This window comes from Stegodyphus dumicola, chromosome 12, assembly GCF_044657685.1.
Source record: "Stegodyphus dumicola isolate Sdum_Otavi_A_Nest chromosome 12, ASM4465768v1".
In the NCBI taxonomy this organism is placed as follows: domain Eukaryota; kingdom Metazoa; phylum Arthropoda; class Arachnida; order Araneae; family Eresidae; genus Stegodyphus; species Stegodyphus dumicola.
The window spans coordinates 74,410,296-74,424,940 of record NC_140779.1 but is presented as its reverse complement, the minus strand read 5'-3'; the positions used below and the strand labels follow the sequence as shown (position 1 = coordinate 74,424,940).

Genomic DNA, 14,645 nt, shown 5'->3' with positions numbered 1-14,645 from the left:
TATGAGCAAAATCTGAACTGCAATTTAAGGAAGAGGAAATTATAGTAGACTTGTCTGGGGATTAAAGTTTAAAAAAGAATGTGAAATTCGGCCAAAAAATAATTTAGAATAAATAATAATTTAGAAGCGTTATGTGAAAAGCTACCTTTAGAAATACTAAACAATTTATGGCATATTTAAAGTTAATGCATAGCAAATTAACGAATATAATTTTAAGAAAGAAAATGTAATTGTGGCTTATGATGCTGTTGTTGTCACGGTTCCTCTGAATATACGTCTTTAATGGTTATAAAGTGCGATATTTAAATGTCAGTTAAGTGTAGCATATTCAGAACTGCAAACGGATTTTTCTGGTAATTTATGAAATTTAGTCTATATAGCTGTTTGCATCGGTATTTATAATTGCACAGATTTTTGAATTTTTGTCTTTTGAAATCTGCATTTAGAATTTGTTTAACTATATTTCACATTATTAAACCTATTTTCTAGCATGGATAACGGATTCAAATTCTAATCAGGACGATGATGAGTACCATTGTTGGTCATTTTCTTAATCATGCATGTATTTGCTTTAAAATTTTTATTAAACATCTATATGGCATATTACGTCCATGTTAAAGTTTACAGTATTCTTTTTTCATCTGTCCCATGTACACTGAAATTTTTAAATTAGCCTTTTATTTTGAATATCAACGTAATTTATTACTGTAAACTTGGAACAGTAGCTAACGACCATTCTAGGAAATTGTTATGCCGAAAACGCTTTTTGCATTCTTACGTGAGAAAAACTGAGATAAATAAAAGGTTCTTTATTTTTGACGTAGCCTGTCATTTCGCAAGAATGAACCACCAAACTATATACCAGAAAGCTGACAGATCCGTAGCTCAGGAGGCGTTTTACGTGTTTTTCCACGTATATCCTTTATGGTCACCAATTGTGATAACCGCTTCTTTTAGCTATGGGTTGGGTTTAGTAAAACTTTCAGAACTCACAGGTCATCGTACAGCCATTTCAAGGAATTCTAATTATTCTGAACATCTTTTCCCTGAGCAATTTAGAAAATTAGATGAGCTTTCATATGGTATTACAAAGGCCGTATAGCGTATAGACCTTGTTTTAAACCAGGTGCTCTTAACAAGGGGAATGATTCTTCCCTAGGGGAGAATTTCATTGTTTCAGAGGGGGATGCGGTCAGCCTTTTATTCAGCTGTTAAGTATTTAATTTTAGTTTATGAATATAAAAAAAATTCGTTTTAAAGATTTGATATTTAATAACATTTTCTATAGTTTAATTGTTGAATTTATAAAATATATCAGAAAATATCCTAAGTAAATGTATATATGAATTTTTCAAGTTTGGGAGAGGAGAGGGGAAATTATCTTCTAGCAACAGTGAAAGACTCAGAACCACTGTTTAGATTAAGCTTAGTTATTATTTTTAAACGTTTGACGATTACCTGGCTCAACTAAAATATCTTCACAGTTAACTTTCGAAGATAAGCTCAGTCAAATTAATATTACATATGGAAAAAATGTCATAAAAACACCATGAAGCTAATTCATTTACTTACAAAATTAATTAGCACTTTATTTATATGTTGAATCTATCCTAAACTTTTATTGTTTCATCTGTATAGCAGAAAAATGCCTTTATTAGTTTAATTTTATTATGACTAGGCACTTACTCGTATAACATTGGTAGGATATGGCCGAACTTGTTGATCACTTAGCTGTCTTATCGAGGAAACGTTTGCCTAGGGTGCACCTCAGAGAGTGAACCTATATTGGAAAGGAAGTAAGAAGGGGAAGTAGACAACTACAGCGTCCATATCATCTGTGGAAATTGAGCCCGGGTCTAATGACAGAGCTACCGGCATCGCTAACTACCGTATTAAATAGAACAACAGACTAAAAACATAAATGGAATGAATGTAATGGACGAATGAAAATCTAAGTACAGAGGAAACGATTTGGCAACTTTTGTCCGGTGATCGTATTTTTTCTGGCTATTGATGAGTTAATAGGGCACTTAAAGTTAAAGTCGCTTTAGTTTAGCGGATAGGTTCTTAGGTTTCAATAATTCGGTTAGCAAACTTCCCAGTTCTCTATTAGGAAGGCCGCATGCAACCGAAATTTAGCTTGTTGTTCTGTTTATTTTAGAACAGCAAGGTAAAATAATAACAAATAGTTTAGTCCTTTTTTATATTTTGTAGTTTTCAGTTATTGTTTAGTACTTTAAATCAGGACTAGATTAAAAGTAGTCCAACAGTCTATAGCTGGTTACTTTTAAACAAGCAACCGAAGATCATAACGAGTCTCCTTTCATTAAGATCGTAGCGCATGTTGTCATCACCACACAGAGGAAGGTGCGGGATATTATCCCTCTTATCCGCAGCAGCCGTTATCAAGTTTACAAGTCATGGTTTAGAGAAGGAAACGACTGCAAAGTGCCTGTCCCAAAGTAACAGACTATAGCAAGCTAACGCAATTAATTTCAGTAAATAAAAAAGAGAGTAGACTTATACAGCAAAAGAGCGGAATAAAAGTGTTATCAAACAGCTAGTGCATTACGTTGACATTCATGCGGTTAACAAGTGGGCGACATGAGTTAGAAACGAATTATTTGAAAGCATTTTAATAAATTTAATTAACATTTAGATAGCTTTCGTGTGCAACAATTTTAACAATTTATTTATTCATTTTTTAAATGACTATTATCTAAAACGAGTTTTTCAATAAGGTTTCCGCAAATTTTAGAACATTCGAAAGGTATACTTATAAGGTATTTCTCCCGCCTTCCAGAGGTCCGTGGTTCGATTCCCAGCGAAGGCGGTTGCTAATTTTTCATCTTGCCTGCTTCTAAGAAACCTAATGTCTCTGCAACGTATTGTAGAGACATTAGAAGTTTTCTCTGTCAGGAAACTACAGAAATCCGCCCTGCCCTTGCCAGAATTCGAACTCCGGACCTCTCAAATACGCTCTGAGAGTGCTTCTAGTTACATCACGAAGTCACGCAGAAAGGAGAGAGAAAGTGACTTATATACTCCTCTTTAAAGGAGCTACTGGAGATTAAAAAAAACCTAATTGCGAAATCCTGCCGGTGAAAACTACAATCCACAACCTTTTAGTTGGGATGCTACTCTTAAGGTTATTTAGGATTTTCTTCGAAGTCAGGAAACTGAAGGAATCCACAATACCCTAGACGTAATTCGGACTTTTAACCTCCCAAATTCTCGTAAACGTACTTCCAGTTACACCACGAAGGCATGCGGAAAGGAGGGAGAGAAACCTGTGAAACGAAAAAAAGTAAAATTTACCTTATAGATTTCATTGCAAATAATTTTACACGCTAATCAATCATTAATTTATGCTCGTTTTTCTCTTTGATTAATGAAATGACTTGTAAATACAAAATCTATCTACAAAGCGGAAGGAAAAAGTAGAATATCTTTGTAAGAAACCATTTGCAACAAAGGAAGTGATGCAATGACATCACAACCTTGAACAATGTTTCGAAGGGATGGCAAAAAACGAAGATCTTCTCCGCTTCACACAAAAGTATATTTTATTTAAATGTTTTTAAATAAAATATATCATCCAGTTAATATTTTTTTATCCTTCTTATTTTAACAATTTCTTTTATAATCTGTGAAATGCTCAAAATTTTGTGACCGATACATTTTGATATGTTGAAGTTTTAAAATCGAGTGATTCTCAAAAATTCGGCAAGCAATCATAAAATGACTTTAAAATTTTGATACAACTTCATTCAAAATATTTTCTCTGCTGTATCCGATGATGCAAACAGCCAATTTCTGAGATTTTTAGTTTGTTCGTTATACGAAGATATGCGTAAAAAATTGCTTAAACATTAAATTAAAAACATTTAAATTTTACTTTGAAACAATTGCTTCACCACATTTCACTCCCATCCACAAACAGTTATGGCCGAATGTCGAGCTCGATGGCTTACGTCAAAAATTAATGATGAACCTTTACCCATGCAACAATCACCACGAGTGAACTAAATAGTGAACACGGCAAATTCTAAAACTTGATTTAGATTTCATAAGTTTTCAAAACGTTTCACTAATAGAATGAATTTATAATTTTCATGACTTTCTATTTTAAAAATTGAAATTAATACGACATTCCATAGTCTTTGTACTGTTTTAAAATTAATTAAATTATTGCTTTTAAAATTTTATTGCATCTGTAATGTTTAGACACAGAAAAGGTTACGTCCTTTGGTATCACAACTGCAAAAGCATTTAAGCCTTTCTATCACTCAAAGCCAAAATATTTGTAGTTTTCTTGTAGTTTCTTGTAGTTTTCATTAAAAAAAAATGCCATTTTACAAACGTATCTGACATTTAGTTGAAACTTCTGTTATTTTAAATGAAATTTATCGTTCTCATCATGGCAACTTGAAACATTTGCATATTTATCTTTTATTAATTTATATTTATCTTTATTTGACCACATAGTTGTCTCATTCGTACCGAGGCGAATTTTGTAAACAAAAGAATTGTGCTTCAGCTTCAGTACGAAAAATAATGATATCATTTAAATGCATGATGTATTTTATATTCAAGCAGACATTTATTTTATTTTTTGAATAAGAGATAGGAACAGAATTAAATGATAGAATATGAGACAGAAGCAGGAAAAAGAAGACAGACAGAAAAATGTAAATAGTATAACTAGAGGGAAATATTTGCGTTTCATTTTCCCTTGGTCGACTTTTTTTCCTTGCTGAGAATTATAACTCTTTTCTTCAGGTAGATGATTTTGGAGTCGCGAAATGAAATTCTTAGATTCCCTGATCGATAACTTGTGGTAGTTATTTATTTTGGTGTCTAATATGATGATGAATCGATTTCGTTTCCCACAGCGCTTTATCTCTTTGACAAGCGACAGCCAAATAGAAGGAGCAAACTTATTATTTTCTGCTTTTCTGCATTCATCTCAACTAAGGACTGCACTTTGCCTTTAAAATGTATTTCCGGCTATATGCATGCGGTGATTTGGAGGGAAAGACCTGAAGGAGACATGCATGTTCGCTTTTTGGGTTTACGTAGAATACGGATACATAGAATGTATCGTTTAAGTAAGCTAAGATCTGGTGGTAGTAGAAAATTAGATGTCATCCTTTGAAGCATCCCGATCTATAATGAGATGGAGGTGGGTAGATGTCTATATATCACTCTGATGCTCAAGATCTCTGACAAATGACCATGTGTCCTATTTTCATATGGGTGATTTATGGGCTGCTAGAAACACCGCAACACATTGTCATATATTTGAGAAAATGACCATGAAATGGATTTTATTTTGAAAAATATTTGTAAATATAATTTCGATTTTTTAAAAATTTTAATTGAAACTGTTTTTATGAAAATGCAATTTAAAAAATTTTAAAGATAGTAAAGAACAACATTAATGATCACAAAATGAAAACTTGGTGTCTTGTACTTCTCTAATTGTACTCATGTCTAGTAACCTCTATCAAAATAACCATTTTAACGGGTGATTTTAACGGTTTATTTTTGTATCATTTTTAACCTTTAGATGACCAGACAGTTTCTAGATTAAGGTGGTTTTAATCATGTGATACCTTTAAGTAAAAATATGCAAAATATAAACCTTTACTGCACTGAACAAAGTATGGTTATGAAGTCTTAACCTACTAAAGATTTAAAAAAACTTGTTCTGTATTTTAAGGGCCATCAGTGGCCTAGGGAATATGAATGCTGAACAGTGACAGTTTAATCCTGATTCGAGTTCTGGAAAATGAACTAGATGAGTGGGTCATTTTGCAGCTTTTTAGTGTGTGACATAAATGCTAATTAGAACAGCGGTTCCCAACCTTTTGATTAATGCGTACTATCTAAACAAAAACTGAATAACTTTAGTACTACCATTACATTTTACAACAATTGTTTTTCAATTTCTCAATAGAAATATTAAAAAATAAGTATATTTTGCCATTTGCACAACCAATTGGCTATTTGTATTAAATATGTACAGATAAAAAATGTTAGATTAAAAACTGGTTAAAAATTTGGACCTGTTTAAGAGAGATCAATTTCTTTATGTCTGGACATATTTCCCTTAACTTTAACGGTAAATTATTAACCTTTTTAATTTTGTTTTGTATTTATCTTTCAAATATAAAATGGATGAAAATCCTTGTTCACACAACTAGGTTGTGCAAAATGGCAAATAAATAAATAAATAAATTCAATAGCTTTATTTAAAATATGTTTAAATTCGTTTTTCCGGTTTAGCGAGAAGTTAAATGTGTTATTTTCGAAATCTTCAGTTGGAGTTCGATCGCAGGAAATTTCCATCAATTGTTCTTTTTCATGACGAGATAAAATTTCAGGTACATTTGAATAAAAGGCATTTCTAATCTAATTTTTTTTTTGTTATAATCCTCTGGAAAGCATGTGTTGAAATTATTTATCATTGAAAAACAGTGATTTTTCTTAATACCGGAGCTAATTCTTCTTTTATTTTGAAATTATTTTCCATTAGAAAGCTTTCTAAAAGTGTAAAAAGCTTGAAATATTATTTTCTAATTCTTTGATTATTAGCTTGAGTTTTTAGCCCAAAGGCGTTAGCCTATAAGGGCTATTAATTTCGTTTTGGCATTTTGCGTTGGTTCACTATAAATTCCGGTTCACTTTTCAAATTGTTGCCACCAAATATTAGAGCTCTGTGTTATATTTAAAGAACTTAAGTAATGAAGAATCTGCATAAATGTATGTATATTTCTCGCATTGTGATAAAACAACGGTACCTAGAGCCATAATGTAATCTTTCAATGAATATAGGCGTCTGGAAACCCGAATTTAGAATTTGAAATTTGTTTGATTATCGATTTCATATTTTGTAACACTTTAACGAATTTTTGATTAAGAAACTCAACGATGTCAAACTGAGCAATAGCAAAATTATACGGAAAAAAAAACTCTCCAGCGCGCCAGACTGTGTATCGGAAATTCTAAAGATATGCTCATGCGATATTGCTATTGAATTGAATTTTATGGTTTAAGTGCTAAAACATGATATTTAATAAATAAAGGTAGCAGATAAAACGTTAAAAAATGCCTCTTTGGGGGTAATTTAAAATTTGAAAACTTTCAGATTTTTTTATCATTGCATTTATTTTATCTCTAATGGTAAACAAATTAACACTTTGTCCTTGTGATCCTAAATTTAATTCATTTAACTTCAAAATTATCAGCTAAATATGCTAAACGCTTAAGTTTCAGGAGCGACTTTATTTATTTCAGAAATAACACCAGAATGTTTTCCTGTTAAAGCTCGAGCTCCGTCATTGCATACGGATGCACTTATTTCAAGCTATATCATTCTCAGACATAAAACAGTCAATTACTTTGAAAATTTCATTCGCAGTTTCTCTGTCATGAAGCGAATCACAAAATAAATACTCTTCGGCTATTCTTTATCTTCTTCGAAACGTATCTAAACTAATAATTGACCAAAGTTCGTTATAGTGGTGCTTTCATCCAATTGCAATGCGAAAAACTCACTGTGTTTTATTTAATTAATTATTTATTTTTAAATAAGCTTCTCTTTTATTGAATTTGCTATTACATGAATTCGTCGATTTAATGCATCATTTGACAAAGGACTATTTAGTGAGATCATGAACGGCTTTTTCGTTGAATAATGTTAAAACGCTATCTTTAGATGCTAGTAATATAAGGTTTTCTACAATAATTGTGAACCTGCCCAGTCTTGGCAATTATTAGGCTTAGTTTCTTATGTATATATTTCCCAAAGTGTTTTCACTTGAAGTAACAAAAACCTTTCATTACTTGTTTACGTTATTTGAACTCTTAAAATATTCTTCAAATTTATCCTATAAATTGACATGCTTAGATTCAATATGTCTTTTAGGAAACGATGGTTTCGTACTTTGATTGGATAGCAGTTTACCGCAAACAAAACATTGAGGTTGACTGTCCATTTCATCTCCATTCCAAGTAAACACAAAATGATTAAATAACTTTCATTATATTTTCAATAAAATTTTTTTTCCGTTTCTTTTCAATATTCTTAGAGCTAGTGGATTGTTCTGGATCCATCATCTGTGAATAATCACTTTCCCGCTTAGTCAATCATAGCTATCTTTCCATTTTAAAAATCTAGGTTTGTTTTATTATTTTTTCACAAATATTTAAATGAACAATATATTAAGAGTTCTTCAAAATCAAACGACGATATTCTCAAATCGCGTAAAAATGTATGGAATACAAAGCAGCAAGAAGACAAAATACCCGGTGTTAGAGACAGCAGATCGACGTAAAAGATGATTCTAATTGAAAATACAGCAATATGAGCCCTTAAACTTATAACGTGTAGACATGATAATACATCGATCAACTCTAAAAGAATTAATACGATTTTATTATCGTTTTATAGGAACTTGTATATTTTTCCTCTTAGATACAACATCCATTTCTATTATTTCTTTTAAAAACGTCATTTATGACAAATTTTGTTATGGCTATGGCTAAAAGAATATCTGTGAAAATAAAAACGGATTATTTTGCTAAAGTGTATGAGCGGTTTTTGACTCTGAGCAAAGCTCAGATCGTTTAAATTTACGAGTGTTAGAGAAAAACCTTTAAGTATGTTGGTGTTAAATTTTGAATTTAATAATTAAAATACTTTGTTTCTTTGCTACCACGTATTTTTCGTTTGCGTACCACCGGTTTAAAATCGTTGCCTTTAAATTCATCTATGAAGGCATTTTGTCTTGGAAAACACCTTAATGGAAATTGGCTTAATTAAGTCAAACAGGTTCTGTAATCTGTTAATTGGTTTAAAAATTATAAAAATTGTATGACATATTCGACTGACTAGATGGAGGTAAAACACAGAAAAAAATTTCCATTTTAAGTCACACAAATGTAAAATACTTTACAGAAAAGTTTTCAGTTTTACCAGATCTGAAAATTTAAATCTGAAACTTTTAGTTGCATGCTGTTCATTTATATCTGCAGAACTGCTAAAGTATATTGTAAACATTTTGAATCAGAACGACTTTATTGACTTATAGGGAACCCCCAAAAATTTAAGCTTCGTTCCTTTTTACTATAAAGTTAATTCACTGGACTGAAATAATATGAGCTCAAATCTTACCTTATTTCGACCTCTTCTGAATGTAAAGCCTGGCTCTATTATGAATCTTTAAAAAAGTAATTATTTAGCCGTTTTTCCTAAGTGTTCTGAAATAAACTGTAGTTAGTGCTTTATAAAGTTATCAAAGAAATTTCAGACAAGCCTTATGAATAGTAAACTGCAGTGAAAATGTAGTAGCTTCAGATATAGGTTTGATATCAGGTGCTAATTGATTGATCCCCGCTGTAAATTGTTTCAATGAGTATGTAAGTGTATGTTTACATTTACAATTTTTATGATGTAAAAAATTAAAACTGCTTGTCTGAACATGTAACGATTACCCACTTAAATTACACTCAGTGCTTCCATCCATAAAATTACATTTACACCAAAGTTACATCCAAATGTCTGCCGCGTCACCACCTTTCATACTGCTAACTAATAACACAAGCTAACACTCGAAAGTAAAGTGTATTATAAACTTTATTAGTCGCGATTGATGGGTATTATGAAACTAAAAATAGAACAAAATAAAATTGCGGTTTTTCGTAAAACTTTAAAGCAATATCCTTTTCCGCTAAGGCTACAATATGATTACTACACTACCCTAGCTGAGCTGAAATCTACGATTCTCTGAAAGTCGAATTTAAAAGCTAGCATTCTTAACATTTACCAAGATCTTGCAAATATTCTCGTAGCTCATTTATAATTTTGCAGGCGACTTCCATATGCAATGCGGCATTATGACGGAATAAGCTCCATTAGGCGATGGTAATGATTATATCCTACTTTAAAATGACCGCCCTATCGGACGGAGACAGGGAAGTGATCTATCAAAGACCTGAGCCCAAGTCCGAGTTCTGGAGAAGCTATGAATGTCTGTAAGTGTAAGTGTCTTTACGACATGGAGGGATGCTCAAAATATTTTCGAAGCAAAAGTTTTCTCTAGCAATTCATCGTAAGGAAAACGAGAAGTGTTTAGAAGACTTACGAATCCAACTCCTGAATATTCTTAATCAAAATTAGGCAAAGCTTTCCTTTTCTCGCGGTGTAATTCGGTCGCTTCCTATGTTGCATATAAGCAACCTTCACAGTTACGACACGGCTGAATGATAATGAACTCCGCCAATTCCGATGAATATTTAACCACCAAAGTGTCTGGCAATCGGTAAAATAAATGGAAGAAATGCTTTCAAATTATGCCGCTTGGCCATACAATTTGCATAAACCTCTAGTCTGTGTGAGTAACATGGCAAGCCAAGAAGGGTAAGATAGAAATTAGCTTAAAATCAAATGTTAGTAAAACTTAAAACATAACTTCCGTATTTTTCTAAAATTTTAATGTGTACATTGGGAAGCGTTGTAAGCTGCTACTAAGTTTAATCTTTCATGGTTCACAGAATTATTTTTTCTAGTAATGTTAACCGTTGTTCTCATTACAACTTACCAGACTCTGTATTTTAACGGACAATATATGAAGCGCTAAGGTCAATCAAACTTAACAGATCATTGCACATCTAACGTTTTGTCAAATGTGGCTAACTAACGATGCAATGAATTCAAAAATATAGTAATGGTAACCCAAAAGAGAAGCCCAAAATCACAAATGGAATGTATCATTACAGGGAACCAATATTTTTCAATAAATGCTCTTCAAAATTCTTTGATAGAATGCCACGTAATTGCAGAGGTCATTCTGTTCGGAATATGGCAGTTTATAGTGATACAGATTGTTCGTTTTCACGTTTTTATGAAGCACTGGACTCTTCATGACCACTGAATTTACCAGTGATAAGGAAAAGTCGAATAAGGATTTCGAAGTTCGTAGGTTTGAAGCCCAGGGTTTTTTATGTCGAGAAGTGATGTCTGTCTGTCCATAGATGACAAATAATCGATGAGTTCTCATCTGGTATGAGAAAGCTAAATTAAAAGCCCTTATGTAGTACATAGCTTGATGGAGAAAAGAATTAGTTGGATAAGGTATACGTTTTAGTAGCCGTAAAGTCACATGATCAGAATGATTTCATTGAGGGCAATAAATTTTCGAGCATAATTATTTTGCAGCATTTTCATAGCTTATTGCAGTTATAAATTGTCCCCTTGTCATGGAAGACAAATGCATCCAAAGCGTGCACAAGTTATCACAAAAACAAGCTATAAAATGTGACTGAGCAACAACGTGCTAGCCAGCATGTAATCTGCATTAAACCTCGGCTGATTGTGCTTGGGTTATGTTAGCAGCCGACTTCAAACCTTCTCTATAAGTCTTAACTGAGTTGGACTGCTTTATTGAAATGAATAAAGGTACTTCAAGAATTTCTACGTAAATTTATTTTTCTTACAGGAAATAGGAGAGTTTCGATAATAAATATTAACGGGAATATGTATCCTTTTACAAACCCGTAAATGCTTTTGCTTTGTTATTGGTTAATATTATGAACTAATTTTTATAATATCTTTTTTCTCTCATTACATGTCACAATTTTATACTTATAATTTTCTTAGAAAAAATTCATTATACATACAACCGTTCTTATAACGTGAAGCATCACCCCCTAATTTTGTTTCTTAGTATATTTATCGCATATATATATATAATCAATTTATGAAACGTAACGCTTTCTTGTTGAGAAAATATTTTGCATTTTCAACAAAGTTTAGCGATAGACTCACATGTTTTTCTCCCTGTTATATGTGCTCTGTAAGTGCATCCAGAGATTAAAAAAATCTGAAAGCTTTTAGATTTTACATTACGCCCAAAGGGGCGTTTCTTTAAAATTTTATGTACTACCTTTATTTATTAAATATCATGTTCTTCGTACTTAAAACATAAAATTCAATTCAACAGCAATATCCCAAAATAATTTTAAAACGAGCATATCTTTAGAATTTCCAAAACACAGTTTCGCGCGAGGGAGATACTTTTTTTCCCGTACAGTATTGCCATTGCTCGCTTTGAAATCGTCGAGTGTGTTAATCAAAAATCCGTTTACGTTTTATAAAACATGAAGCAGATAACAAAATAAATTCTAAATTTGGGCTTCCAGATGCCCATGTTCGGATGGAGGACTACGTTATTCAAAATTTGATGGCTCAGGTACCGTTGTTTTAGCACAATGCGAGAAACACTTTATGCAGATTCCTCAGTATTTAATTTCTTTAAAAATAACACGGGGCTCTAATATTTGGCGACAACAATTTAAAAAGTGAACCGATATTTATAGTGAACCAAGGCAAAATGCCAAAACGAAATTAACAGCCCTTCTGGGCTAACGCCCTTTGGGCTAATAAAGCTACTCTTTCACCTAGGAGAATTTTTAGCACTTTTGCAGCTCATTATGGCATGGTCCTTAAAAGGGCAAAACAATGGTTTCATCCGAAATACTTATAACTTTGGTTCTTGAATTTTTCGTCTTCTTTCTTACTGTCTTTCTTTTATACCAAACAAATGGATTTTGTTTTGTACTATCTTATAATTTTATATAGTTTCCTCTCGATCGTTTTGTGATTCTTATTCTTTCAATCCTTAGCTAAATTTCAAGATGATAGAGAACTAACTAAAAAACACATAGTTATCATATATTTCCTAAATACAAGTACTTTGGACATATTCATCATCGCCACAAAATATCATTTGCTCTCCTACAGTATAGTAGCACAGCTCGTAACATGCCTGTATCTATCTTTGAATAGCTGGAACCCTTTTGATTCTGTTTCTTACAAAATTCATCCTTTATTCCTAATTTTAATTTTAAAACTACCATTATTTTAATTTCTATAATAATATTGACTAAATTTATTATTGTTTTCTTCTACATCTTAATTAAGATGAAACATCTTAATTTAAAAATGATCTTCTGCATCTTAATTTAAAAAACGAAAACATGTTAAGGAAAATTAACATGTTTTCTTTTTTTAATTGTGTATTTCCCTGATATTTCGCATTTATGATCAGAAACTGGAGGAAATTCTTCCCAGATATTTCGAAATAAAAAATTCCTGATTAACTTAAAATTATCTCTGCGGATGATAATGAAGGGAAAATAGCAGCTTTTCGTTCTGCCCTTGCTTTTTGTGTTTTCTGCTTAGAGTTCAATTATTACTGCCTAGCCGCTTTAATTTTTGAATTTGTTTAATTTTCATTTACATTTTAAACAAAAGATATAGAAAATGCCGTTGATGTTTTTTAAAATTTCCCCGAAGCATTTTTCCTGCAACTAAGCTACTTGGAAATGGTGATCTTGATCTGTGCATTGATTATTTAAATACACTTCACTTTCTAGCACTTTAAAAACCGCTCGGAGTGCAAAACGGGTATATATTTGCTTAGTTGATTAAAATAAAGCACACAAAGGACTTAGAACAATGATGCCTTCAAGAAACAATTTCTTAGGTAAACTGCCTTATATTCATAGTAAATATGGGGCAAACCACTAAACCCCATGCAGTCAGCTCATTCGCAAGATTCCAGGCTAGACCAAATTACTAGTGTTTATAAACTCAGCTAATGGTCGTTGCAATATAATGCATTGCTGCTGAAGATACTGTTCTAATTTCTTTTGTTTAGAATTCGGAAAACTTATTTAATTAATTACTTAAACTTTGTATCTGATAGAGATGCCTTTTTAATTCGATTAATAATGTTTTGCTTACTTTCAACTTTTCGTATTATAGAGATGCGTTTTTCTTTATCTGGAAATTTATTTATAGTATTCAAAGTTTGTTTACAAGTCTATTTCTGCGTTTATATGCTTTTGTAATCTTACAGAACTTATTTTCAGTTTATGCACATTTTATAACAGGGATTTAAAACAAGATTACATGAGGCTTGCAGAACTGCATTTGTAAGTCTTGAGTAATATATTGTGAAGCACTTAGAGTGAACTAAGAACAATGTAAAAAACAAAAAGTACAGTTCTTTTCAAAGACACTGGTTTGGAATCTCTAATACTTGCATACATGGGAATTCGAGACCGGGCCTTCCATTATGGAAGGGTAGGGATAATCTATTAAATTCCACTAATAGAAACTGGACGTAAATATTTCAATCCAGATGATAATACAGAATAAACAAACTTAGAAAGTGAGACGAGCGATAAGTGTATTTTTTATTCAGAAGGCCGAAGATACGGAAATGGATAAAATGTAAATTGTTTTCGATATACCGCGGCGAAACCTCTCGATGGCTCATGCGCGTTACTTGAATGTCAAGGAGGAGAATGGAATTGTCAGATCCAATTTTGGATGTAAATTGAATGGGTGGAAGATTTTCTGAAGTTTTCTCAGAAAGAATGGAATGAAAGCTGTATAAATAATATATGAGAGTTGACATCTGAGCTTCCGTCAACAAACGCCCAAACAGCTGACGAAAATAGCAGTCGAGAGCTTTCTATATTTTCTTTCTCCATCAAATTTCAATGAATATTTAATTATTTTAATTATTGTTATTGTTATCTCCTATTTCTAAATGCTATTTCTCGCAAAT

General features: G+C 31.9%; 1 protein-coding gene across 1 annotated transcript in view; it reads right to left on the bottom strand.

Annotated features, from left to right (window-relative positions):
* Positions 1-14,645, bottom strand: part of LOC118183492 (gonadotropin-releasing hormone receptor-like) — a 194,561-nt gene that overhangs the window by 149,492 nt on the left and 30,424 nt on the right. The window lies entirely within an intron of this gene.